The sequence below is a fragment of the Lissotriton helveticus genome, chromosome 4_1, assembly GCF_964261635.1.
Source record: "Lissotriton helveticus chromosome 4_1, aLisHel1.1, whole genome shotgun sequence".
Lineage (NCBI taxonomy): Eukaryota > Metazoa > Chordata > Amphibia > Caudata > Salamandridae > Lissotriton > Lissotriton helveticus.
In genome coordinates, this window is record NC_136063.1 from 2,114,587,169 (window position 1) to 2,114,613,447 (window position 26,279).

The window sequence follows — 26,279 nt, forward strand, 5'->3', positions numbered from 1 at the left end:
CTACAGGTACAAAGCACTCATGTTTTACCACCAACCCAGCGTATCAGGTGTCATCTTTGGTCACTTCTCATCACAACCTCAGAACTCAGAACAACATCAGAACACTTCCTTGCATTCAGACATACCTAATTCCTTATGCCGTCAACATCTGGATAATGGATGGAACAAAGACAGCCTCCAAAGAATTTCTGATAAATGTTATAGAATCAAGCTTGAGGTCCCTGCCAAGAGTCCTTCACACATTAAAAGTCAGTGGTTAGGCATTGTCCTCCAGCATGGCGGACACGTAAACAACCTCTCACCTAGATTGGTCATAGAGTTAGCCAAGGGTAATCTTCTTCATCCCACCCGCCACACCACACACTGACAAGAAAAAAATAAACAAATCCTCCCAGTATCATTCCCATAATAACCTACCCTCAGGTACCTTCAAAACTGTGCTGGTGGAAATCCTTTTCCTCAGCACTCTCAACTTCACCATTATATCACTTGGTGACTCTATGACCACAGCCAATGCAAAGGCTATGGAAAACAAGATACAAAATTCACAAAGCATTTTTCACTGCTAACTGAATATTTCTTGAGAAGGGTCCTGGAAGCCATAACAGGTGGATGATTAATTCCTTTAATCAACATCACTAATTGCACGGTTAAAAGGCTCCCTGGCCATGATAAGGTACTTTATTAGCTGCATTGACTTTTCAGATCGCTGGCTGTTTCTGCAGAGCCAGAACAATCACGGATGTGATTTCAGAGGCTATGAAATGGTGATGCTGGCACCTGATGTCACACTGCATCAATAGCCCTGGGCAACTGGAGCAGAAAAGTTATACTGTGGTTCATATCCAACTTGTGTTTTGTGCAGTAAATTGTACATGTGTCATTATACGAAATACACATATTAGAGCAGTTATGCAAACAGAATTACTGTGCAAGTTACTGTCTAGACCATCTTCATATGGATGCCAGCCTTCAGGATGCAAAAAAATGTAAAGGATGGAAAAGCATGAACAAATCTGCATCACATGTGAGTACTTCAGTCACACTTCATTCCTTTGCTTTAGCTCATCTGTTACATTATAGAAGGGTATTAACATATGCAAATAGCCATGGTAATGTATAACAAGGAGCTGTCCAGCCCATGCTGGCAGGCCACCTTCCGTCAGACCGAGATCACAAGAACCCCCAGAAATGTTCTAGCCTTGTTATGCATCGTCTTTTATAGCATGATTTGTACAGGACAGCCATATTAGGACCCCACCCTGGGCATACCAACACCAGACATCAAAAGAGAACGGATGGAAATGCTTAAATTAGTCTGAATCACTGGAAATCACACCTTTCTGTTTCCTTGTTAGCTTGTCTTTTCCATTAATGCAGGAGACCAACCATTTTCAAACATGCACTTGCATAGCACCTAAAGGTTTGCATGTCACATTAATGACACATATGATGGACTACTATTTGTCTCGGGTTCATTAAAAAGCACTGGTATCCATTGCAGCATTCAACACATGACTTGTGTATTGTTCTAAATTATGAGGTCTAGGTGAGTGGGGTATGCCCAAACCACAACTGGCCTGTGCCACAGGAGTCAAGCTGCCCTTCTCTGCTGAGGCCCAACAAGAGCTAAACATGTCTAGGGTGCTTATGTTCCCCTATGCGGGCAGTGGTTTATACTGTTGCTTTCCCTGTAGTGGCACAGCAAGCAAATACAATCTGGACTGGAATGTGGCCCAGAGAAATGATCAATGGCTGAGGCTGAGCCAAGTATTCCACTCAGCTATTCTTGGTTATTATCTGGGAGAAGCTATACATGCGATGGCTATTGTGCATATGACTCGAACTGCTGCACTCTTATGAGGACCTTCAAGCTGAAAATGATGTGTGTTGTATGTGTAGACTGTACAAACACTTAGCATGAGTATATGTGAGTGAGTGGGATGGTGGCTGATACAAAATCTACATACATCTGTCAGTCTTCTTTCCAAATACATTTCTGTTTATCTAGTTACATCTTTTTGTCAATTCGCCAGAGCACACGTCTGTTATGGTCATCAGGAGCAAACATGTGTCATACAGTCATCACGGTTTAGGGAATGGGTGATTTTTAATCCCTCGTGATAAAGATTATGACTAGAAGTATTCTGTACATATAATTTCATGCATAGTGACTTATACATTGACCATAAATATTGGGCTCCATCTTCTACACCTAAAAATACTACAAGAGGAACTTTGGTTGAGCTTGAAGGAAGGGGTTAAAAAGTTAGGTATATTTGAACCCTTCTTGTCTAATCACAGCATAAACAATATGTTGTGGCATCCATTACAGGACTCACTGCCTGACTGACTTGCACTTGCAGATGGTGACAAACATACATTACTGCTCCGCGAGCAGCACCCTGCACAGCAGGGCTGGAATCTAAATTAGAACATTGGAATGTTGGGAGCTCCATTGAAAACAATGGCGTGCTCTGGGCTTATAATGGCTGGTATAAGCCTGGAGCTCCAACATTCCAATGTTTCTTTGTTCACAGCTCTGGATGTGAACAAAGGCTTCAGGGAACCTGAGGGGATTCCAATCCCCTCACACTCCCAAAAGGCTTTGTTTTTTTGTTAGAACATTCTGCCCTCCAGTGACAGAATGTTCTAATAGCCTTATAGCCCTTCGTAGATGGGTTATACCGCTATTAAAGTCCCTCTCCCTTGTTAAAGGCCCTCGCCTTCGGCTCGGGCCTTTAACGCTGGAGAGGGCCTTTATTAGCCGGTATAGCCCTCTACGGCGGGCTATAAGGCTATAGTGACTTTCTGAAGAAGGGTGGTGGAGGAGGGATCGGCTGCGGCGGTAGTGCTGTGTTCTTGTGTCACAAGGCTCATGGAGGCGTGCAGTGACTGCCGGTGCAGGTCATGCCTGTGGCTTTGAGACATGATTTGCTAAATGAAATACCAAGAGGGCCAGAGTAATGTCCTGTTGTCAGAGTGTAGTCATCTGGCAGCCCTGCAACCCGAAAAGGACGAGAGCTAATTTGATTACTGTGATATCAGCCCTGTACTGATGTAATATTTACTGGGCAGTAACTGACTATGGCCCTGGAAGTAGACCTGTACCCCAGTGTTTGTTACCAGTGCAATTGTAGATAATGTAGTCACTGTGTCCCTGAGGCAGAGAAGACAATTAGCTGTGGGCACAGGTAAACTTTCCGCAGTTGGTGTTTTTTTCCGAACTCGGCTCTCCAAGCAGAGTGGGCAAAACTCTGATAACTTCACCGGTGGATGAGAGTTTACCGCCCACCCCTATTCATTATTTTGTCAAAGAGATTATGGGAGTTGCTCCATATGCTAAAATGAGAGCACATTTTCCATAAGTTCACACTATCTTCCTCAGCCATGTGAGGATAAAGTCTGATATTCTGATGAAAACACGTATGTCCAATAGGAGCATCAGCAGCAGCCTTTCAGGTAATTTCCCAGTCTTCTACGGCAGCTTCACCATAGTTTTCTGTATTTTCAACACATTTGTGATGGAATCAAAGCTGTAAAGCTGAAATTATTTCCTATAGCACATATAGTAGATGAAGAAACAAGTGGTTTCTTTCTGTCATAGAAATTAAGTTTAGTGCTATAGAATGATAAAATGAGGGCACATTTTATGATTTTAAAAGTCTTCCACATCCCTGTAAGTACATCATTCTGACATGTAGACTGAAACAAGTACTTTGAACACCATCAGCAGTGTAACAGTTAACTTCCTAGTCATCATTTACAGCGTCAGCACAGAGTTCTATTGATAGTCTAGAGCACTAACATTATTTTGTTATGATGAAAGTGTGGAACACCTGAATGCCAACTTAATATAATAAAAGCTGTAATGCTGCACACATACTGAAGTAAATGAACAGGATGGGAGTTTCTTTTTCTCACTCAAATCATGGTTATTGTTTAAGAATTCTAAAATGAGCAGAGAATGACAGCGGCATGAATTATAGTTAGTTCACTAAACTATATGTATTTCAGAGGTTTTTCATTTTTTAAAGGTTTTTCATTTTTTTTATATTAACTCATTTTCTCGTTTCTCATTCCAACACCTAACTATAATGTGACTTTAACCTTTGATTTTTGTGTGGATATTAAACAATACATAAATATATATTTTTCCCCCAAAAATTACAAATGCCTATAATAATGAAAAAACACATGTTTATGCAAATACATTTATATAAACAATGTCATGAATATTAAAATTAAACAGTATATTTATTAAATGTTTGCAATGTAATTTAAAAACACTAAAAAGGATAACATTCAAATTTCATATATTACATAACAACTGTCCCATTTAATTACAAAAAATATAAAAAATAGAGATTTAAAAAATAAAATCATAACCAAAATTAAAAAATACTAATTCTGCAAAAATTAAAGAAAACAGATGCTACTTTAACAGAAAGGGGACAACTATTTACAATTCTATATCTAAACTAATACAAATGTAAAATAAATATCAAATAAACAATTAAACTCAATAAAAGTTATCATGTTATACAAAAACATCAATAACACAAAATTAACATTCCAACTTCAACCTTAAAAGTTACAAAAATGTTAAAATTTGAAGGTATAAAATGTGCTACTTCTACTCCAACCTATGCAGCAAAAGCAAAGTGTTGGAATTCTGGGGTGGAAAGGGTCAAATGTACTATCCCTCTCCACCTTAAGCAGCAATGGGGAAAATAATGCACTTTGGATGTGTCACGTTTAATATTCTATCTCCAACCTAAGCAACCATAGGCAAAGTGTTGGGGTTTGAGGAGGGTACAGATTTACTGTTATCACTATAACCTAAGCAACAGTAGGTTAAGCATTGGACTTTGGAGGGCGTATCTTTACTATTCCAACTCCAAATTAAGTAACAGTAGGGAAAGCATAGGAGTGATGTTCACTATTGTCTCTTCAGCCTAAGCAACAGTAGAGAAGGGGTTGAACTTTGGATGGGTCAGATTAACTGTCCCCACTTAAATCTAAGCAACACTAGAGAAAGTGTTAGAACAATATATAATCATTAATATAAAACAATGGAAAAAATCACTACACAATAAATATTTAAAACAATCAATTTAAAATTCATAAAAGCTAACCATTAGCAAATAAAAAGTTTTTTAAACAACAAAATGCTTTTAAAATGTACAAAAACAAATACTTTATCATTGAAAAACACAAAAAATATATGGTAAAAACACTTCCTGCTTTACCCTCCTACCACTGGGGACTATCTGCAAAAAGGAATAGAAACTAAAAAAAAATAATAAACCACACCAAATACAAAATATTACTGAAACATAGAGAATATCTAAAAAAACAAAACGAATGTAATAAATTAAGTTAAAGTAAATCAATTAATTAAATCAATTAAATAATGTATGCAATAAATTAATTAATGTAATTATCCAATTAAAAAATAATAATGCATACATTAATGAAAACAATCAGTCTGCAAGACTGTGCTATCAAGCCGGGCACAAAAAACTCCAGCCCTTATGTATCAACATATTTCCTCATAGACACCTAATGGTTAAAACATTTTTTAATACAGCGGGCCCCCAGTTCCTTATGCCTCTTGCTTTATGTTCCAGCTTTTTTTGTTTTATTAAATTCAGTTCAAACGTTCTATAATCCCAGAAGTCTGCCCTCTAAATTTGTAGTGTTTTTTCTTAGTTTACAATCTTTCTTCAAACATTATGTGGTTGGTTGCATGTGAGGCCCTCAAACACTCATTTTTGGGGACTGGCATTTATTTACCTAAACAAACTATGATGCCGAGCAAGAGAGAGAAAAACACAACAGGGGAAAGAAGGTGTAAGAGAAATACGGTAAAACAGCAGTGACAAGGGGAGAAAGCAGGGAATGCAAATGAACCTGCACGATTGAGATAAAGAAGCAGGGAATGTTTGGTGGGGGATGAAATAGGCATGAGATGGAATTAAGACTAGGCATCCTTGGTATTATCGATAACTCCAGTCTCGGGTTCCTGACCAAAGCTTTAGGCCTCAGCACTTATTCTTTTACAAATGAAGCACTGCTTACGATACCACCAAATGTGCAACCCATATTTACATCCAGGCAAACTACGAATACTTTTATTTTCTTGTTCAAAAATATTTGTACATACCTATGTCCAAGTCAATTGTATATACCTTTACTTTTATTTATTGTAAGCCTATGAATCGTACAGAGCTCTGAGTCCCCCAAAGGTTAAAATCACGTTCTTTAAAAGAAGTAAAGTAAAACAAAATAAAACCTCCTACTTTTAATGTGGTCTGGAGCGAGATCTCTTTGGCTCTTTACCAACTGCACAAGTATTGAAAATGTGCAAAAGGAAATATGCTACTGTTGTTCTTGAGAGAGCGCAAACTGACCTAAATGTATGAGTGCATCACACTTACCTGTAGTAAGCACAAATCATGAGGAGAAATGCCATGAGTGCTAATAGTATCTGCAATTATATTCTAAATGTATAGATAATATAGAGATTTAAGTAGAAGTGGAACTAATACAGAAATGTGTGACACTATATGATTTTATTAGATGTGATTATTCCTGAATCCATGTCGTGTAACTGTTAAAATGTAAGATGGTAGGTGGTTAAACGCAGAATGTGGTAGGCCTCAGGGCCAGAGCTAGAGGGAAAGGGAAGGTGTCTCTTTTCACGACACAGATTGTATTAATGTTTTGGTCATTGCATTAAATGGGCCAGGATTTATAAAAATGTTTACTGAATAATAGAATAAGAGTATTAACATGCTTTAATTAATGAAGAAGTTGAATGCTATAATCATTATGAGAAATATTGTAGGCCTGAAATGTTTTAACGTTGATTTACACGTACATGTCTGGGCTGAGAAATGTTGCAAGCCTTTTTGGAAGTCTATGAGAGTTGGGTTCTTGGCTGCAGATATCTGTCTGCAAAGGAAAAGGGGGGATCCAATTATAAATGAATGAATAGAGGTCTGTTCAGTAGACGGCCCAGACATGGAGGAGGGTTCCGGAATGTTTGAGGGGTATCAGCGGGCCGAAGAAGAGTCTGAGAAGCAAGGTCAACTCTAACGTATGAGGCCCAATACAAAGCATCATGGAAAAAGCCAGAAGCTACACCACGTGAGGGGCGTCTCGAAAGGGGCGTCTCAAATGTTGTTGACTGTTTTGTATTAGGGACAGCACCCCTGGGTGGAGTTAGAGCAGATACCTGAGGACCCTTTAGAGAGCGGATGGGTAGGCAGAGAGGGGTCATGACTGGAGAACTATAGGTTTTCACCAAGAGACTTAGAGTGAGTGACTTCCCTTGGGGGTCATCCACTGCTGACACCTTTGTTAGGTTGGGACTTGGTTAAGTAGGGATACCATCTAGAGCAGGGTAGGGACAGCCTAACCTGTGCGTTTTCCTCCAACTTAAATGAAGGAGAGATATGCGTCAATGCTGATAGCTTTATTATTCTTAGAACTTGTGTTAGTGATTTCCGTTGCTCGTCTGAGGGCTTTCCGAGAGCACATGTATGTAATTGGACCTGTGTATCTCGTGAATCTCATTCTGAGATGCTTGTATTTGCAGCTTATCATATCCTTACAATAAACTTTTGAAAGCTAGAAGTTGTTTGTGATCTTTGGGAGTAGAGTCCTTTATTGGGTGAACTAACTTGGAAATGGATGTACTTCGACCTTAAAGACAGGCAACAAAGGTTCAGTCGACCAGATCGAGGTTTAGATCAATAGTGCTAAGGTATCGATCAAAATCTCGCCCTTCCAGTTGGTAGCTATAGAGGATGGTTGCCTTCTTGAGGACGGTAACCTAGGCCAGGTTAGCTTACCCCAAGGCCCATAGAAATCGATGATCGGAAGAACAGCCCGCCGAAGAAGATCCGGATGACGTGAGACAGAAAAAGCAGCAGTATCGGTCGAGAGTGAGTATAAAGGGTTATGCGTGTTAGATTGCGGTGTTTTGTATTGTATCTATGTTGTAATGTCAGGCGGAGTTGAATGTCTGTAGAGTGACTGTGGAACAGGTTGTGAGCGCGCGCAACCGGTGGAAATCTTAAGTTCAAGGAGAGCTTAAGTGGTTCGGGTGTATCGGACACCCAGAGTAATTGTCAACTAGTGTGAAGGGGGTCATGAGGTACCATTGATCACCCGAAAGACCGAGATAGGGGGAACGTAAGAGTGAGTGCGTGAGTAACGGACGCTGGTCGGAAGTTACTGTGTGTGTAAGCAACCTATCAGAGAGACGATAGACATTTCGTCAGTTGTGTTGACAATTACATATAGACTGTGGACGTACAGTCGAGAGAAGTGACCGCTTGGTCGGAAGTAGTCATTTTTCGGTGTATGAATGGGACGCATGCATAACCGGGAGACGAGTTGAGAAAGGAGGGGTGCTGCTGCGAAGTGGAGAAAAGTGACGTCAGAAAGTGTCGCGACGTGATTGGCCGACCGGAGAAAGACCGCGCTGTGATAGGCCAGCTAGCAAAGACGTCAGACAGGGTCGCGACGTGATTGGCCGACCGGAGAAAGACCGCGCTGCGATAGGCCAAGTCAGCAAAGCCGCGACAGGATTGGTGGATTGTCATCAGGAAGTAAACAGAGTAGCGAGGCTGGATATTGTGCGCATAATTATGAAGTGTTTTAAATGGTTGAAAGCGGTGTTTAAAAAAGAGAAGCGGGGATCGTATGAAGGGGAAGAAGCCCCGCCGGAGGGTACGCCAGCTCGTTACATGGCAGTGAATGTTGGGTTGCATACGATCCTCTGGATATCAGAGTGGAGTAAGATTACGGAAGGAAATGAGGAACTGACGTTCCCGAAGTACGGGACGTTCAGATTAGAGGTGTTACATCGATTAAAATCAGTCATGACCTCAATAAGACCCTTGCCTAGACCGACCCAGTTTGAAGCCCTTGAAGCATGGATTAGGGCAGCGCATGAAAAGAATATGAACAGACGACAAGAAAGGGTGAAACGCTCGGTAAGGGCAGTGCAGGATGCCAGGTGGGATGCGGATGCTAAAAGATGGAGAGTGCATAACCTGGAAGTAAATAAACTGTACCCAGTATTAGAGGTGCCCGTAAATAAAAGCCCCCTAGAAGAAGATGATGAGAGCGAAACAGAGGACAGCCTGATAAACAGATTATTGACAGACAGGCCACCCCCGTATAATAGAGCAGGGGGAGAGGTCGAGCATACAGAAGGAGAAAAGGGGGGCAATGCAGGAGAGCATAGACCGCTTCCCAGTTCAGAGTGGGATCCTGAGGCAAAGAAAGAGTTGTCCCAGCCTAGTCAGGTGCAACAGGTAGTCGGTAGGTTTGTGGTGCAAAGAGCGCCGGAAACGGAGAGAGCCACATCCTACACATTACCAGATGCACTACAGGTACCTGTTACCATAGGTCCTATAATATCGATATATGACCAAGAAAGAGCAAGAGGGGAAGAACGGGTACGGAAGGACAGAGAAAGAGCAGGGACGGCAAGGAGGAACGATACGATTAATTCCCCAAGTCAGATGCCGATACCAAGAGAATGGAGCACTCCGGTACACCCAGTAGGGGACCCAGGAGGAGATCCTGGGGGCCCTAGATGGCCAGTGGATCTGAGGGGATCTGGACGAAAATCCTTTCAAGAGCTAAATGAGTACATGAAGCAGTGGGATGAGGCAGTGAAGGCTCAAAAGAACATCATAGCTGCGGAAGCTGAAAGGGAAAGTCAGGACAGTCGAGCTCGGACTCACTGCGGGGCTGGGGAGAGTAGCCCGGAGTGGGACTGTAGAGAGAGAGATAGTAGGGGAGTCACCCATTGGGCCCGGAGTGGAGATAGAACAGACCTGGAAAACGGGGGCCCCGGGAGTGGAGGGGTGGCGCGCCCAATACTCAGTGAAGGGGAGAGGAGAGCACAAGAGTACAGAAACAGCTTTAAGTGTCCACACTGTGTGCCTGGCACCAGAGAACGGAATGGGAGTTGTGAGAGATCGCACCATAGACCCTGTGATGATGGAAATGAGCGCAGCCCAGGGAATATGGGGAATCAGGAAGGATCGTATCGGATACTGAGCGATACGAGGCAAAGGGAGAGTAGCGACCAGAGGGAAAATAACAGAGAGGTGTACGGTGAGAGGAGAGAAGAAGAAGAGAGTGGGCAGAGCAAGAGTAGGGGTAACAGGCCCGTGTTCCATCACCTTCCAAGATCGGATGGCCGAGCATGGGACCTGGAGAGATGGGAGCAAGGGAGGGCACCCATTAACTCTCCCGAGCCCAAACGCAGAGCTCGAAGTTGGGATGGTAGGGAGACCAGTGAGCCCCCTTCGAAAGACATATTGCGAGCTGAGATAAAAGCCAAGAGACTTGATGTCGCCAGCTTAAGGTCAGACCTGGATGACATGGTAGATGGTACCCTGCCTTTAGAAAGAATGGAAATGTATGAACAGGATGAAATACTGTATATGGCAAAGGACATCACTCGAAAGGCGAGAGCAGTCCATGAGAAGTTAGTCGAACTAGCAGGCAAATATATGGTGGATCTGTCAAGAACCAAAGCATTACAGGGTAACCACAGGCTACATTACACAGATCGAGACCTAGATGAGAGGAGAACGATTGGGCTGAAAACGCACATAAGGGAACTGATCGCTGGAATAAGGACATGGAGGGCACTAGATAAGTGGGAAGAGAGGTGGTCCAAGAAAGGGACCGGCAGGAGAAGCACGCTTGGTATGACACCAGGACTGCAGGGAATAGAAGCATACCCTTTGCGGGAAGTCGCAAATGGGAACTATGTGCATGTCCCTTGGAGTAGGGGAGATTTAGCTGCTTTTACCACCTCCTTCCCCAAATTGCGGGAAAACCCCGTGGAGTGGTACAAGCAAGTCGAGAGGTTTGTAAAAATCTCAAAGGTCCTATGGATAGATCTGAACACGCTGTTTGACATTGTAGTACCAGGAGATCTGTGGACAGCATGCAAGGTTAGCGCTGAGTGGCCCACAACGGAGCCAGAGAGAGATGCTAAGACTAATGGGCCGTCCGAGATTGTGATGGCAAAATTCGAGAGAGTGATGACTTGGCTGAAAGAGAAAGTGCCAATGCAAGACATAGATTGGGTCAGAATAGACCGAACCAGACAGGAACCCAAAGAGACAGTCCACGAATATTACGAGAGATTGCTGAAGGCGTTTAAACAGTATAGCGGCTTGGATGTAATGGATCCAAAGGACATAGGGCAATTTGTGTCCAAGTTCGTCCTGGGACTGAGACCGGATATTAGTTTAATGATTCAGCAACACTCGATTTGTTGGCAAAGTAAACCCCTAGACGAAATACTGAGATATGCCAGGTACTGCTGTGATGAGATAGACTCCAAGGCTAAGAAACTAAAAGAAAAGTTGATGGTGGTACAGATGCAGGCAGCAGGAAAGGGGGGACCGCAGCAACAGCAGCAAGGAACAGGTACAGGAGGAAAGAAGCAGTACAGTCAGAACAAGGGCAATGAGGAGAGTTCTACCTTTAGACCCAGAATAGACATAGGTGCCTTGAAGAAAACGACTAGGTGCCACCAATGTAACGAGGTGGGGCATTGGAAACGCGAGTGTCCCTACAATGTAGAGATAGGAGAACAAGAGATAGAGGAGGAAGAGGTCCAGAGCGCACCTACAAGAGGGGCGACGCCATATCAAGGAAAGGTGCTCAAAGGGGGGGGGGCTCCTCCCCGAGCCCAGTTCCCGCAGCCTCCTCGAGTAGGGACTGTGGGTAAGACCTATAGACAAATGCCCCTGTTTGTGGAAGGTGAAGAGTGCTATTATGTGGACCCATTAACCGGACAGAGAGTGGAAAGAGAAGACTGCACCCTTGGGGCAGCCTTAGAGGTGGACCAGAGGGGACCCTATGTCGAAGCAGAAGTAGCAGGGTGCCCTACGACATTTCTGGTGGACACAGGAGCCACTAGGTCCACGATCAGATCAGCTGCAGTTCCAGACCTGCCCATGTCTGGAGAGACCATACAAGTGGTAGGGGTCGCAAATAGGAGAATAACCAGCCAATTGACAGAACCGGTACAGGTGAAAATAGGGAAGTACAGCGATGAGCACCAATTTGTGGTTTGCGATTCAAGCCCTGTGTGTCTGCTAGGGAGAGACCTGTTGTGTAAATTGAATTGTACTATATATTGTACACCTCAGGGAGTGGAGGTATTGACCAATGATGATGACGCAGATTTCAAGGTTGCAAACTCAAGAATATGCGTGGAGCTGTATCCTACTTTGACAGTAGATGAGCTCCCCTGGGACTTAAGGGAGACAGTGGCACCAGAAGTATGGGATTTCACTGGGGAAGAGATAGGTTTGGTCAAAGGGGTGGACCCAGTGAAAATTGTAGTGAAACCGCATGCTGAGTTCCCAAGAACACCCCAATATAAATTGACTCCAGAAACGATTGCAGGCATAAAACCCGTGATCGAGTCCATGATTAAACAGGGAATACTGAAAGAAATCGTGGGTAGTCCATGCAACTCCCCGATTATGGGTCTGCAGAAACCAAATGGGAAATTTCGGATAGTGCAGGACCTTCGAAAGATTAATAACATAGTCGTTTCATGTTGTCCAGTGGTACCGAATCCATCAGTGATACTGTTTCAGATTCCATTCCAAGCAGAGTGGTTCACAGTGATCGATCTTTGTCAGGCTTTCTTTTCGATCCCTCTGGACGAAGAAAGCCATTTTCTTTTCGCATTTAAGCTGGAAAATCGCGTCCTAACATGGTGTCGTATCCCTCAGGGGTATACAGAGAGTCCATCGATCTTTAACCAGCTTTTGAAGAAAAATCTTGAAAGTCTAGTGCTGCCCCAGAAGTCAGTTCTGGTCCAGTACATAGACGACCTCCTCGTGGCGTCAGAAACAGAAGAAGCTTGCAGGGAGGACTCCATTGCTTTGTTAAATCACCTAGCTGCCAATGGGCACAAGGTGTCCCCGGGAAAATTGCAGTACTGCCTGACAGAAGTGCAGTACTTAGGACACAGAATAGAGAAAGGCAAACGAAAGGTGTCACCAGACAGGATAGAGGCGATCATGAAAATGAATGCGCCTAAGACACAGAGAGAGGTCAGGATGTTTTTAGGGATGGTGGGTTATTGCCGACAGTGGATCGCGAACTTTTCACTGAAAGCAAAACCCTTGCAAAAACTGACGCACAAGGAGGTGAGCGATCCGGTACCATGGGACAAAGACTGTTTGATGGCATTCTTACAGCTGCGAGAGGACCTGTGTCGTGCTCCGGCATTGGGAATGCCTGATTACAATAAACAATTTTTTCTTTACTGTTGTGAGAGAGAGGGTTGTGCGTTGTCTGTGTTGGTCCAAATCCATGGGAATGCCCGTAGACCAGTTGCTTATTTCTCGGCTACTTTAGACCCAGTAGCCGCAGCGTTGCCCGGATGTCTCAAATCCGTTGCTGCAACGGGTGTCAGTATTGAAAGATGTGAAAATATCGTCATGGGGCACCCGTTAGAGGTGTGCGTGCCCCATTCTGTTGAACTGTTGATGACCAGGACCAAAACACAGCATCTGACCAACAGCAGGCTCACGCGATATGAGCAAGTTATTCTTGCTGCAGAGAATGTGACCCTCAAAAGATGCTCTGTTTTGAACCCTGCCACCTTGATGCCACTTCCAAATGATATCGAGGATGATGATGAATGTACAGACCATGACTGCCTCGATGTGACTGAACTATGCACCAAACCCAGACCCGACATCGTAGATGAGCCACTGACCGACCCAGATGAAATTTTCTTTGTCGATGGCTCATGTGTAAGAGACGAAGTTGGGCAGTTGAGAGCGGCTTACGCTGTTTGTACAATTGCTGGAGTTGTGGAAGCTGGGTGCCTGGAAGGAGTACACTCCGCTCAGGTAGCCGAGATTATTGCCCTGACACGTGCTTGCTTAGCAAGCAATCAAATTCGAGTCACCATATACACCGACAGCCAATATGGCTATGGGGTAGTTCATGATTACGGGCAGTTATGGTCTCAAAGAGGGTTCATGACCTCTTCAGGCTCTCCCATTCGCAATGGAGAGTTTGTGCGCCTGTTGTTAGAGGCGTTGCAATGCCCAGCAGGTATCGCAGTTGTAAAGTGCACCGCACATACCAGAAATGAGGACTTTGTTTCAAAAGGCAATAGATATGCAGATGAAGTTGCGCGGTATTGCGCGGAGCAAGGGTACTCTTTCACAGAGGTGGAAGTGGGCGGAATAAATGTAAGAACTGAATTAGCCATGATATTAGAAACTGTTGATACTTGGGATGAACTGTCAAACATGCAAGAAAATGCCCCTGATATTGAAAAGGAAACATGGGAAAAGGCAGGATGTGTAATGGGTGAGTCCCATTTTTGGGTCTCAGCAGACGGCAGAGCAGTGTTGCCCAATGAGATGGTGAGTCCAATGGCCAGACTCATACATGGTCCCGTACACTTAGGGAGAGATGCTATGCTGAGAGTGTTTAGACAGACTTGGTACAATCCTAAGTTTAGAATAGCAGCAGAAGCAGTGTGCCAGCGTTGTGTGACCTGTCAGCAGCTGAACGTAGGTAAAAGAACACCAGTTACACTGAGTCACATAGGAAGGTCTGGAGGTCCATTCAACAGAATGCAGATAGATTTCATTGAAATGCCAAGATGCAACCGCCTCCGCTATGTCCTGGTGGTTGTTTGTGTGTTCTCCAGATGGGTTGAGGCATACCCTACACGTAGGTGCGACACCCTCACAGTGGCCAAGATACTGCTTAGAGAACTCATTCCGCGCTTCGGGGTGCCGGCCTTTTTGGAATCAGATAGGGGAACGCATTTTAACAGCGAGCTTGTGAAGATGATTTGTGTAGCACTAAACATAGATCAAAAGTTGCATTGCAGTTACCGACCAGAAGCCTCAGGGATTGTGGAGCAGATCAATGGCACGATCAAGGCCAGGATAGCGAAAGTGTGCTCCTCAACGACCCTGAGTTGGCCTGACGCCTTGCCATTGGTCCTCATGAGCCTTCGTAGTACCCCAGACAGAAGAACAGGGTTGTCACCACATGAGGTGTTAATGGGGAGAGCAATGAGGCTGCCATCTGTCCCAACTGCTGCACTGTTAAATATCACAGATGATATGATCCTGGACTATTGTAAGGGGCTGTCTGACGCCATTCGTTCTGTGTCCCTTCAGGTGCAGGCTGCCGAGGTTCCAGCGTGCCAGGGCCCGTGCCATGACCTGTATCCTGGGGACTGGGTCCTGGTGAAAAAACACGTGAGAAGAAGCTGTCTGGATGTTCGTTGGCGTGGGCCCTTCCAGATCATCCTGATCACCAACACAGCTGTAAAGGTGGGAGGCCTGCCCAATTGGATCCACGCGTCACATACGCGAAGGGTTCCAGCACCTCTGGAAGAAACAGCTCCTCTCTCGGATAGACGTCCAGCAGAGGACCGAGAAGCCATAGAGGGGGCTAGCCAAGCTGTAGAGGTGCCAGCGGAAGCAGGGGAAGAGTCTGACCAAGCTGAGGACGGTCAGTACAACAGCGAAACAGACGACGCTACAGAAGGAGAAAGTAGCTGGGAGTACGAGTCAGACCCCGACAGGTCTGAGAGAGAGAGAGAACAGACAAGAAGGAGAAGGAGTAGAAGGGCACGTGGAGAAGCAAATTGGCCGCAAAGAAGGAGCTCTAGCCTGAGGTCAACTCCAGAAGTAACCCTTCCTCCGATATCAGAAGACTCAGATCAGGAAGAAGGTGCTCAGGGCGCTGAAGCACCAGACCGAAGAAGGTCAAGAAGAGTGCGTGTGCCTAACAGAAGATACTCCACACCTGAGTGGACATATCTGGCGACAAATGTCTGTGAAACCGGAGACAGGGAGGATCCGAGCGGTGGTGGTGTCCAGTTCTGAGCCCATTATCACCGTGGAAATACGACTGTTGGTACCCGGTGTCGAACAAGAAGGGTCACTAACATTCATGCTCCCCAGACCTCCCCGCCTCAGCAAGTTAAAACACATGTTTCTTTCAGAATTGCAATTCCCCGACTTTGGTACAGCGATAACAGCACATGAAGAGCACAATCTTCGTTTGGAAATATTGAACTATGCTATTGAAGCTGCAACAACAAATCTGATAGTAGACTGTTAAGGACTTTGTAAATAAAGCAAGCAGAAAAAGAAGATTACCTAGCGCCCAGGAAGCAGAAAATTTTAGGGAACTTCCCTTGAGTTGATGGAGAAGGGCTAGGGTTGTCTTTATTGAACTGTTAAAGGACTTTTGCGGAGAAGGTTGTCAGCTTCCAGTTGTGTGGATTCTAAAGACAAAAGGATTAAAAAGAGACTGTAAAGGAACGAGAGGAAAAGAACTTTTTGCAAAGATAAGAGAGAGAGCCATATTGTCTGACGAAATGGAGGCCGGCACCCAGAACCGCAGAGCTAAATGTATAATAGGTACACTATTAGTAGGAGTGATAATATTAATAGCTTTAGTGGTAACCATTTCTTATGTACAGGGACATGAAGAAGAGGCAGAGGTAACTGATGTGAAATCTGTAGAAACGCTTACACCCACTGTTGCTGGTGAAAAAGGGGAAAACACTCAAGAGAAAGCGTTATTAGCTGCAGAAGCCCGCAGGTTACACGTAGATGAGTCCCAAGGAGACTTTAGGTCAAATGCTTATGCTAAACTCTTATATGAATACGTGGATGCCATGGAGGTTAAGGATTGCTACGTCTGCATGCAGTTGCCGGCATCTGTAGATGAAGGAATTCGATATCATCACCTCCCGCTGACATATGGCATTACATGTAGCTTATTGCTTAGTATATTTTATGAGAGAGATAGCTTTGAATACTATTTCTCCAATTATGATTCAGTGTTGCCAGAAGTCCCAAATTATAAGCAGATGAACAAATGGGATTACTGGAAGAGTGAAGACAGATTGGCTAAGTTCTTCATTCCTTGGATTACCTTAGACACTTCACATGCCCGTAGAAATAACCTGACATGCAAGGTGTCAGAAGTCGAGAAGAAGTTCATAGGGCAGGTGGATGATCGTTACAGGAGACAAAAGATTTTGAAAAAATCAGGACAATGGAAAACAGATTGGACCGAGGAAGAAAAGGCACACAAGAGAAAGGGTAGTAGTGGTCCAATAGCTTTAGATAAAACGCAGAGAGGAAAGCTATGTCTTCACCGAGCCAAAACGTATTATGAAAATGTATACGTTGGAGAAGTCGACTGTGAACATGCTTTCAACATAGAGTACTATACTAAAGATTTCCTGAAGGGAATGCAAGTGATTCCAAATGTGTATTTTGTATGTGGAAGAAATGCCTACGTGAGACTACCTGACAACTGGTATGGATCATGTTACCTAGCAATTGTCTTCCCCAAAATATATCATGCACAAGACTTAGTGATCATTGAGGGCAAGACATCTTCGAGGGGAAGGAGAGATGTAGGAGATGCCGAAATGGTTGGAGATGTCTTCGGAGCTATGTTCCCTCTTTTAGGTCTAATCCTTAATGATGTTAAAATTAGACGGCTGGCAACAGTCGTCGACAGGTTGTCTGCCAGCACTGCTCAGTCCTTAATGCTGGTAGAAGGAGAGATGCAATCGATAAGGGCTATGGTTCTTCAGAACCGTCTTGCATTAGATGTCCTACTAGCAAAAGAGGGCGGAGTCTGTAAGGCTTTGAAGGTCCAGGAATGTTGCACTTACATTCCAGACAATTCAAAACCCCTTGAGAAGGTTATTAGGAACATAACTGATATTCACAAGGAGATCGAAGACTTGAGTAGAGAAAATGTCTGGGAGAAGGTGGGCCACGGAATGAGTACAGTTGGTGGGTGGATTTCCACCTTAGGCAAAAGCTTTGTGTGGTATATTCTAAAACCTGTCATCATAATATTGATCTGTGGGATCATATTGTGGGGATTGGTGAGGGTATTCAAATGGTACAGAGCAAGAAGGTCAGAAAGGGCCCAAAGAGAGCAGCTGCAGAGATTGGCTGCCATACAAGATAATCAGTACAGGAGTCTGAGGGCTCTGGAAGCGCAGAGGCAAGTTATGCTACCAATAACTGCAGTTTAAATGTTAGTGATGACCCCGAGAGGTCATCAAAGGGGGGAACTGAGAGAGCGCAAACTGACCTAAATGTATGAGTGCATCACACTTACCTGTAGTAAGCACAAATCATGAGGAGAAATGCCATGAGTGCTAATAGTATCTGCAATTATATTCTAAATGTATAGATAATATAGAGATTTAAGTAGAAGTGGAACTAATACAGAAATGTGTGACACTATATGATTTTATTAGATGTGATTATTCCTGAATCCATGTCGTGTAACTGTTAAAATGTAAGATGGTAGGTGGTTAAACGCAGAATGTGGTAGGCCTCAGGGCCAGAGCTAGAGGGAAAGGGAAGGTGTCTCTTTTCACGACACAGATTGTATTAATGTTTTGGTCATTGCATTAAATGGGCCAGGATTTATAAAAATGTTTACTGAATAATAGAATAAGAGTATTAACATGCTTTAATTAATGAAGAAGTTGAATGCTATAATCATTATGAGAAATATTGTAGGCCTGAAATGTTTTAACGTTGATTTACACGTACATGTCTGGGCTGAGAAATGTTGCAAGCCTTTTTGGAAGTCTATGAGAGTTGGGTTCTTGGCTGCAGATATCTGTCTGCAAAGGAAAAGGGGGGATCCAATTATAAATGAATGAATAGAGGTCTGTTCAGTAGACGGCCCAGACATGGAGGAGGGTTCCGGAATGTTTGAGGGGTATCAGCGGGCCGAAGAAGAGTCTGAGAAGCAAGGTCAACTCTAACGTATGAGGCCCAATACAAAGCATCATGGAAAAAGCCAGAAGCTACACCACGTGAGGGGCGTCTCGAAAGGGGCGTCTCAAATGTTGTTGACTGTTTTGTATTAGGGACAGCACCCCTGGGTGGAGTTAGAGCAGATACCTGAGGACCCTTTAGAGAGCGGATGGGTAGGCAGAGAGGGGTCATGACTGGAGAACTATAGGTTTTCACCAAGAGACTTAGAGTGAGTGACTTCCCTTGGGGGTCATCCACTGCTGACACCTTTGTTAGGTTGGGACTTGGTTAAGTAGGGATACCATCTAGAGCAGGGTAGGGACAGCCTAACCTGTGCGTTTTCCTCCAACTTAAATGAAGGAGAGATATGCGTCAATGCTGATAGCTTTATTATTCTTAGAACTTGTGTTAGTGATTTCCGTTGCTCGTCTGAGGGCTTTCCGAGAGCACATGTATGTAATTGGACCTGTGTATCTCGTGAATCTCATTCTGAGATGCTTGTATTTGCAGCTTATCATATCCTTACAATAAACTTTTGAAAGCTAGAAGTTGTTTGTGATCTTTGGGAGTAGAGTCCTTTATTGGGTGAACTAACTTGGAAATGGATGTACTTCGACCTTAAAGACAGGCAACAAAGGTTCAGTCGACCAGATCGAGGTTTAGATCAATAGTGCTAAGGTATCGATCAAAATCTCGCCCTTCCATTCTCCAGTGCAAAGGTACTGTAAACTGTCCTCATGCATTTGCTAGGCGTTCCCTGCTTGTACTTTCACTGCTGAGTGCTCACCATCAAAGCCCTGTAAAGATTGCTTTTTAATGAAATGTTTTTCATTGCTAATGGGTGGAAGTCAGGTGAAGGCCAGTGATGGTGTTTATTCCATTGTAAATAGGCGCCTGGGCAGCATTATGCTCAGTTTAATTGCATCCCAACATTTTATTTCTGTGTATGGGGAGAGAGAGCTGCACTTCAGCACCATTATTCTCCTTGATAACTCCAACAAAGGCCTTCTGTTGGAGTAATCAGCACAATAAAATGCTGCTGGCTGAGCTGCTTCAGACCAGGAAAAGGACCAGATCATTAAGGATTTGCAGCCTGTGAGAGCTATTTTAAACCTGTTCTCTTCATGTAACAGCTGGCCCCATTGAGCAGTGTTGGCTCCTTTCATCTGCAGGCCTCAGTGGGGCAGAACAAAAGAGGGTTGCTCATTTGAAATGAGTTGTCTGTTTCATGCGTGTGATGCTCACTTCAAGTGGATGTGTCTCCTAATGAGCTCTTGGCCAGGGGCTGTGCTGCTACTTAACAAGCCTTTGTCCAGTTCACAGGGCTCCTGATGATGTGTGCTCTGGATGTGTTAGGACTGTAAATGAGACTGGGAGAATCGTGCATGCAGAGCAGTACTACAGTACATTGGGACTCTGCTCCCATAGGTTGACTGCCAGGCTTAAAACACATTTTCAACATCTTTTGCACTTTATAAAGAATTCATTCCTGGAGCACTCCTGGAAAGCTGCGAATGAACATCCAAATGTGTAACAATGTATGCATTTGCAAATGTAACAGATGGACATTTTTATGCAAATTCACTATGGCATTTGCACCCAGCTACTGTTTTACTGTTATTTTCTCCATAAGGAAAATATGTTCCCTTGGGAGAAACCCCTTTCTCTGCATCCCCTAGAGTTTTAGGGAAGTGCTTGCATTTTCCTAACCTGAAATTGCCCCTAACAGGAAAGATGGATGGATGGGCTGATGGATGGATAAAAGAAAGAATTAATTAATTATTAATGACCAACTCTTGTCATGTGTATCTCTAAATTAAACAAACAGTGCCACCATGTTGCAGACTGTCATAAGCGCTGGGTTTTGACAATTAAGTGCCGGTTTTGACATTTAAGTGCTGGTGCCAAAAAGTAAGTGCCGCTCTGAGCACAGGAAACCACCGGCTCAAATTAAGCACTGGGTAGCAACTATCTGGACCCTAGCTGGTACTCTAGAGCAGCCGCACAGGACACGGCCTGGAAAAAACATAGGGGGATATTCTCAAGAATGCGTGATAATCATCGCAAAATCAGCTTAGCGCAACTCTTCACATCACAGTCTATCGCAACAAAATAACACTGTGCTAACATTGTATTCCTAACCCGGAGGTACCATGCAATAGTCTCAGGATAACGTGCCAAATGACCGCGTAAAAATCAACATGATGCCGAAAAAACATGAACGCGCAAATAGTATCGATGAGGCCGATCGCGATACAAAAATCAGCAATAACCAGCGATAGGCCTGCAATTCCCACGTGTCATGCGGGAAAATGCACCATAAAAGCAGAACAAAAAAAGGGAGAAAAAAATAAAAAATAAACTGCGTAGCACCATGGATGCACCCGGACCGAGTGCAGAGGCCAACTATAAAGCCACAAGCCCCACAGACCACCAGCAAGGAACCCTGGGGTCGGGGAAGGCCACGGAGAAGAAGAAGATGGGGTTCAGCCCGCAGGAAAACCGGATACTCATCAGGGAGGAGATAAAACACTAACAACAACTGTTCGTCACCTCCACTGTGTCATTGGCAACACAAACGGAAACATGCCAGTCCATCGTGAACACGTCAATGCAGTCGGAGTGTTAAGGAGCTCAATGGAGGAGGTGAAGAGGCGCTGGCATGATGTGAGAAGCCAAACCAAGCTGAAACCCGCTGCCAACAGGAAGGCAGCCACGGCGACTGGAGGTGGGAGACCTGCGCCACAGGAGGAGCTGGAGGAAATGGTGGCCATAGCCGTCAGTGTGGAGATGGTGCAATAATAATAATAATAACCTTGAATTTGTAAAGCGCACAGCTACCTCCGAAGTGATTTTCTGGCGCTGGGGGCCCTTGGGAAGATTAGGTGAGCTATTGCCAAGAGTCACATGGTGCTGCGCTGACCTGCCGCCTGTCCCGGGGATCGAACCATGAACCCCATGGTCCGGAGTCAGGCACCCTGGCCGCTGCGCCACACCTCTTCCACAAGGAGTTGGGAGTCCGGACACAGCTCTATATGACCTGACCCAACATCAACAGGGTGAGTAACAACCAGGGACTGAGGGGAAGGGGGAGATGGGCACAATGGTACATGCACAATCATGTGTAGCACACTGCACACCCACAATGACCCTGGATCATGTCCCTGATCCCTGTGGCACACTGCAGCTCACATACAAACACCAAGTAGGCCCCCGTCCACCATGTGCCCAAAGGGCTCCCACCCCACACATCACCAATCTCACAACCAACACATGCACATACAGGAAAGATGTGTATGTGAGCCACACTGACAATGCAAGAGACACTACATGACGATCAGCATGGCTGCAGTGCAATTATCATGACATTGTGCATGCTACACTGTGGTGATTGAGTGTGGACCACATCAATATAGGATCAGGTCACACTCTGACACATCCACGTGCACAAACAACCCCTGACGTCAACAACACATCTGCAGACAAAAAATGCACAAGAGTACAAAAACTGTCCAAGAGTAAAAATGACCCAATTTTCCAACATCTCAGCACTGTAAAAGTACAAAAGTCAAAGGCACACCGCCTCAAAGGGATAAGGGGAAGCAAAATCACTTCTGCAGGGGCAACTCCCCCACAATGCAGCACACACACATAGCAATCACAGCACATCCACATTGACGACAATGTTGTACAAAGTGCAACACTTATACTGCTGAACAGAGGACACAACTGGGTCCGCTTGTGCGTAGTAACTGGCCAATCCCACCTGTCATAGCAGGAAACTGTGAGATTAAAATGTACGTGTACAACCTCACATCTGTGACGTAGTCCAAATTTCCCCTATCCCGCATCAAATAGTCCGCTCCTCCCAAACAGTCACAATGTACATTGTCATGCAGTCTGTATGTAAACGTGAACAATGTGTCAACATACATGTCAACACAATGTCAAAATGCATCGCCCCTTCACATTGCAGAGGGACAACCAACACCTCTAGCAGAGCAGACCAGACAACTAATCAGTGATGCTGAAGAGGACCTCCACACCTTCGATACCGATGCACTTCAACCGTTCATGGACATCTTAGGCAATCCACCTCCTGGAGCAGGACAGCCTAGCTCCATCGAGGAGACCGAACCCCCTGAACAGATCACACAGCTGGAAGCACCCAACACCACGCCTGGCTCCCAGCAACCCACCGAAGCACACATTTCACTCCAAGGACAGGTGTCAGACTGCCAGAAGGAGGTGGACGAACAGGTGCGGGTGGGGCTTGACCTCATGGAACCCGTAGTAGATCACATACGTGGGTGTCTAAGTCCCATCAGGGACCACTTACACTCCCCAACGGAGACCCACACTGCGACAGAAACACATGCATTTGCAGATTTCCAGTACTAAATCACGCCCAGAGCCCCGGGATAATCATTCACACCCCCACGTTGGACTTGCGTACACTTGCATACACCGGCCCAGTCCACTCCTCTTACGTACTGAGTAGGGGATGACAAAGCTACATGTCCAAGGTCTTACCCGCAGCCTGCAATGACATGTTAGCGTCCGCGATACACAGCACAATGTTATGGTGTACGGCCTATGGCCTTCATGCATACATTATGACCACAGGGACACACTCACATAGTTTGTGGAACTGGCTATGGACATGTGCGCCCTGCACCTTTATTGCCAGGGTCACATGTACAGTGACGCCTGTGCTAGATGGGTGTGGGGTGAGTGTAAGCTAACCCTTAGGGAGTGATGGCAACAACTTAAACAGTGATCACAGTGGAGTAGTGTGGCTCACTGGTTAGAGGCGGCAGGCCCGAGAGCAGAAGTCGGCCAGGGACCAGGGTTCAATTCCCGACGCGCAGGGTCGTGGACCTTGGTCAGAGGACTCGATAATTCACACTTCGGTGCTTACTCTAATCAGGGGTTCCACTCGGCAACTCTGGGCATTAGCTTGCCTAATCTCCACAACGGCCCCACCAATTCTGGGGATGCCTGGCTCCACCTTGGGGACTCCCAGCAAGGGACCATCCCACAGGGAAAGCCAGGACGGGTTCCCCAGAGTTATACAGCGCCAGGAGACCTATGGACGGGTAGCAGTGCGCTTTACAAGCTCAAAAACATTTACATTTACATTTACAGTTAAAATCAGAAACAGAAAACACCAGCATAACAGAAACAACTGTGAAGCATCACGGTGGTAGCCGGAACAAGTACAGAGGTCAGCCAATATGCAATCAGAAGGGTCCGTGAGTTGCAGTGCACTGCGGTTGGGGCACCAGAGCTGAGCGTGCTTATGTGAACAAATTGTCTAGCATTGTGTCCTTTCGGATGTTCCTGCTGCAGCTGCAGTGGGGTGTGTTACACCTGCATCATCTTCCTCATCATCGTTCTAGGTCTTCCGCGCTGCCTGAGGTGACATTGCTGCGTGAGCTGTCCACAGCACAGAACTCAATCAGAAATGGTCCATGAGTTGCGGAGCACTGAGTTAGTTGCACCTGAAGAGCTGGGCAGGATATCAAGCTGATGATGGCACCCATGACAGGTGTGAGCAAGTCTGATGGTCTGGCAGCAGGGCTCTTCCGACTCAAGTTGTTGTTTGGAGGTGGTCCTGGCGGTGGTGGTGTGTGCTTCCTGCGGTGAGGTGACGACCAGGCAGGTCTGAACTCGATTTGATGTGTGAGCCCAGGTGGACCGCAGTTGAGGCCAGAGGCAGTGGACAGTGCAGGGCCACAGACACATGGCTTTGATGACCCCCAGTCCATCGACCCAGAGGCCATCCAATATTCAATCCGATAGGGTCCATGACTTGAGCAGCACAGAGTTAGTGGCCCCGTATGCACTGCGGCCGGCACAGGCACACCGCCACAGGACGGTGACTTGCAGAGCACTGAGGTAGGGCCACACGAGCTGAGTGGGTCCTCGTCAATGTCGAAGGTGAATGTAGCAGAGGGTTGCGGGGGACAGTGGAAGGTGTCCTCCAGGGCATGATGCAGAGGGCAGAAGCCGGCAAATGGAGGAGTAGAATACCACAGCCTTGTTATTATCACCAGGTCAGTATCAGCTACATGATGAAGATGACAACCCCCAGTACATAGACTCAGATGCCACCAAAGTTCAACCAGAGAGTGTGGATGAATGTCGGGTAACAGACTTAGTGGCACCACAGCCATGTGTTGTTGGCTCACGATGCACAGAGTTATTGACACCAGAGCAGTTGTTGGTAGTGTTCAATCGCCTCTGTAACGATTATCCTTTTTTCCTCCGGACTGAAACGAGTTTTCCTCTTACACCTCTCCTTGCGTGCATTGATATGAACTCTGCCATTGGGAAATCAAGACTCAGTTCCAAATGTGTGGCCTACTCGACCGCAGTGTGGGCCGAAGGCAGTAGTCAGCGAGGAACCACAGACACGTGTGGTTGGAATGCTATACACAGACTTGGTGGCACCACATCGAAGGGAGTACAGTGATATAAAACGTCCCATAAACATATGAACTCAGCCATCAGGATGTCAAGACTCAGTTCCAAATGTGTGACCTACTTGACAGCAGTGTAGGCTGGAGGCAGCGGTGGAGTACGTCAATGAGAAAGGAGTATGGCGGGCCTGTGTCGTGGAGGCCGTGATGGGCGGAGGAGGCTGCCAAGGTCGCAGGCTTCAGGCTTGCGCTTGCACCGGCACGTGGTGGGCTCACTTTGACACACGCCGGTGTCGGCAGGTGAGCAGTGAGGCCAGGGTGCGCAGAGAGAAACCCGTCACATTTAAATAAGTGAATGCCATTCTCAGGTATGCTCAAAAGCTTGTTAATATATCCACTAATGAAAGCCTTATGCTTACATCAAACTAACGGCATGTCATTCTTCATGTAGATATGAGAAATGAAAAATAGCCAGAGAATCCAGTTGCTAAACGCTGACTGAAGTATTAATGATAGAGACACTCAAGCTGCAAATAACACAACGCTGTCCAGGTGTAATTATCAGTGAACAACCATAAAGAGAAAGCTAATATATAAACAAGGGAGCTAAAAATATCGATGTTTTTAACAATATTTTTCCTCATACAACCTTATTTTAGAATACCAACAGTGCTGCAAAAAGAACTAAGAGCCCTGATGAGAGTCCATTTATTTAATATAAGAGACTCGAAACGCATTGGTTATACCATGACACAGAATACGAACACAGAGGAATCATAGAATTGGTTTAGTCTATATATAGAAGTAAAGTCCTATGTATTATGACACTAATGTGTTTCCCCTGGTTCTCCCACTCTTTCTTAATTGAAATGATGAATTATGTAACATCATTTTGAATGTCTTTGAAGTAATATGTAAATATGAAATAATAATTTGGTTGTGATACTATAAGACAACACAAGAAAATCATGATAATAGGATGTTTTGT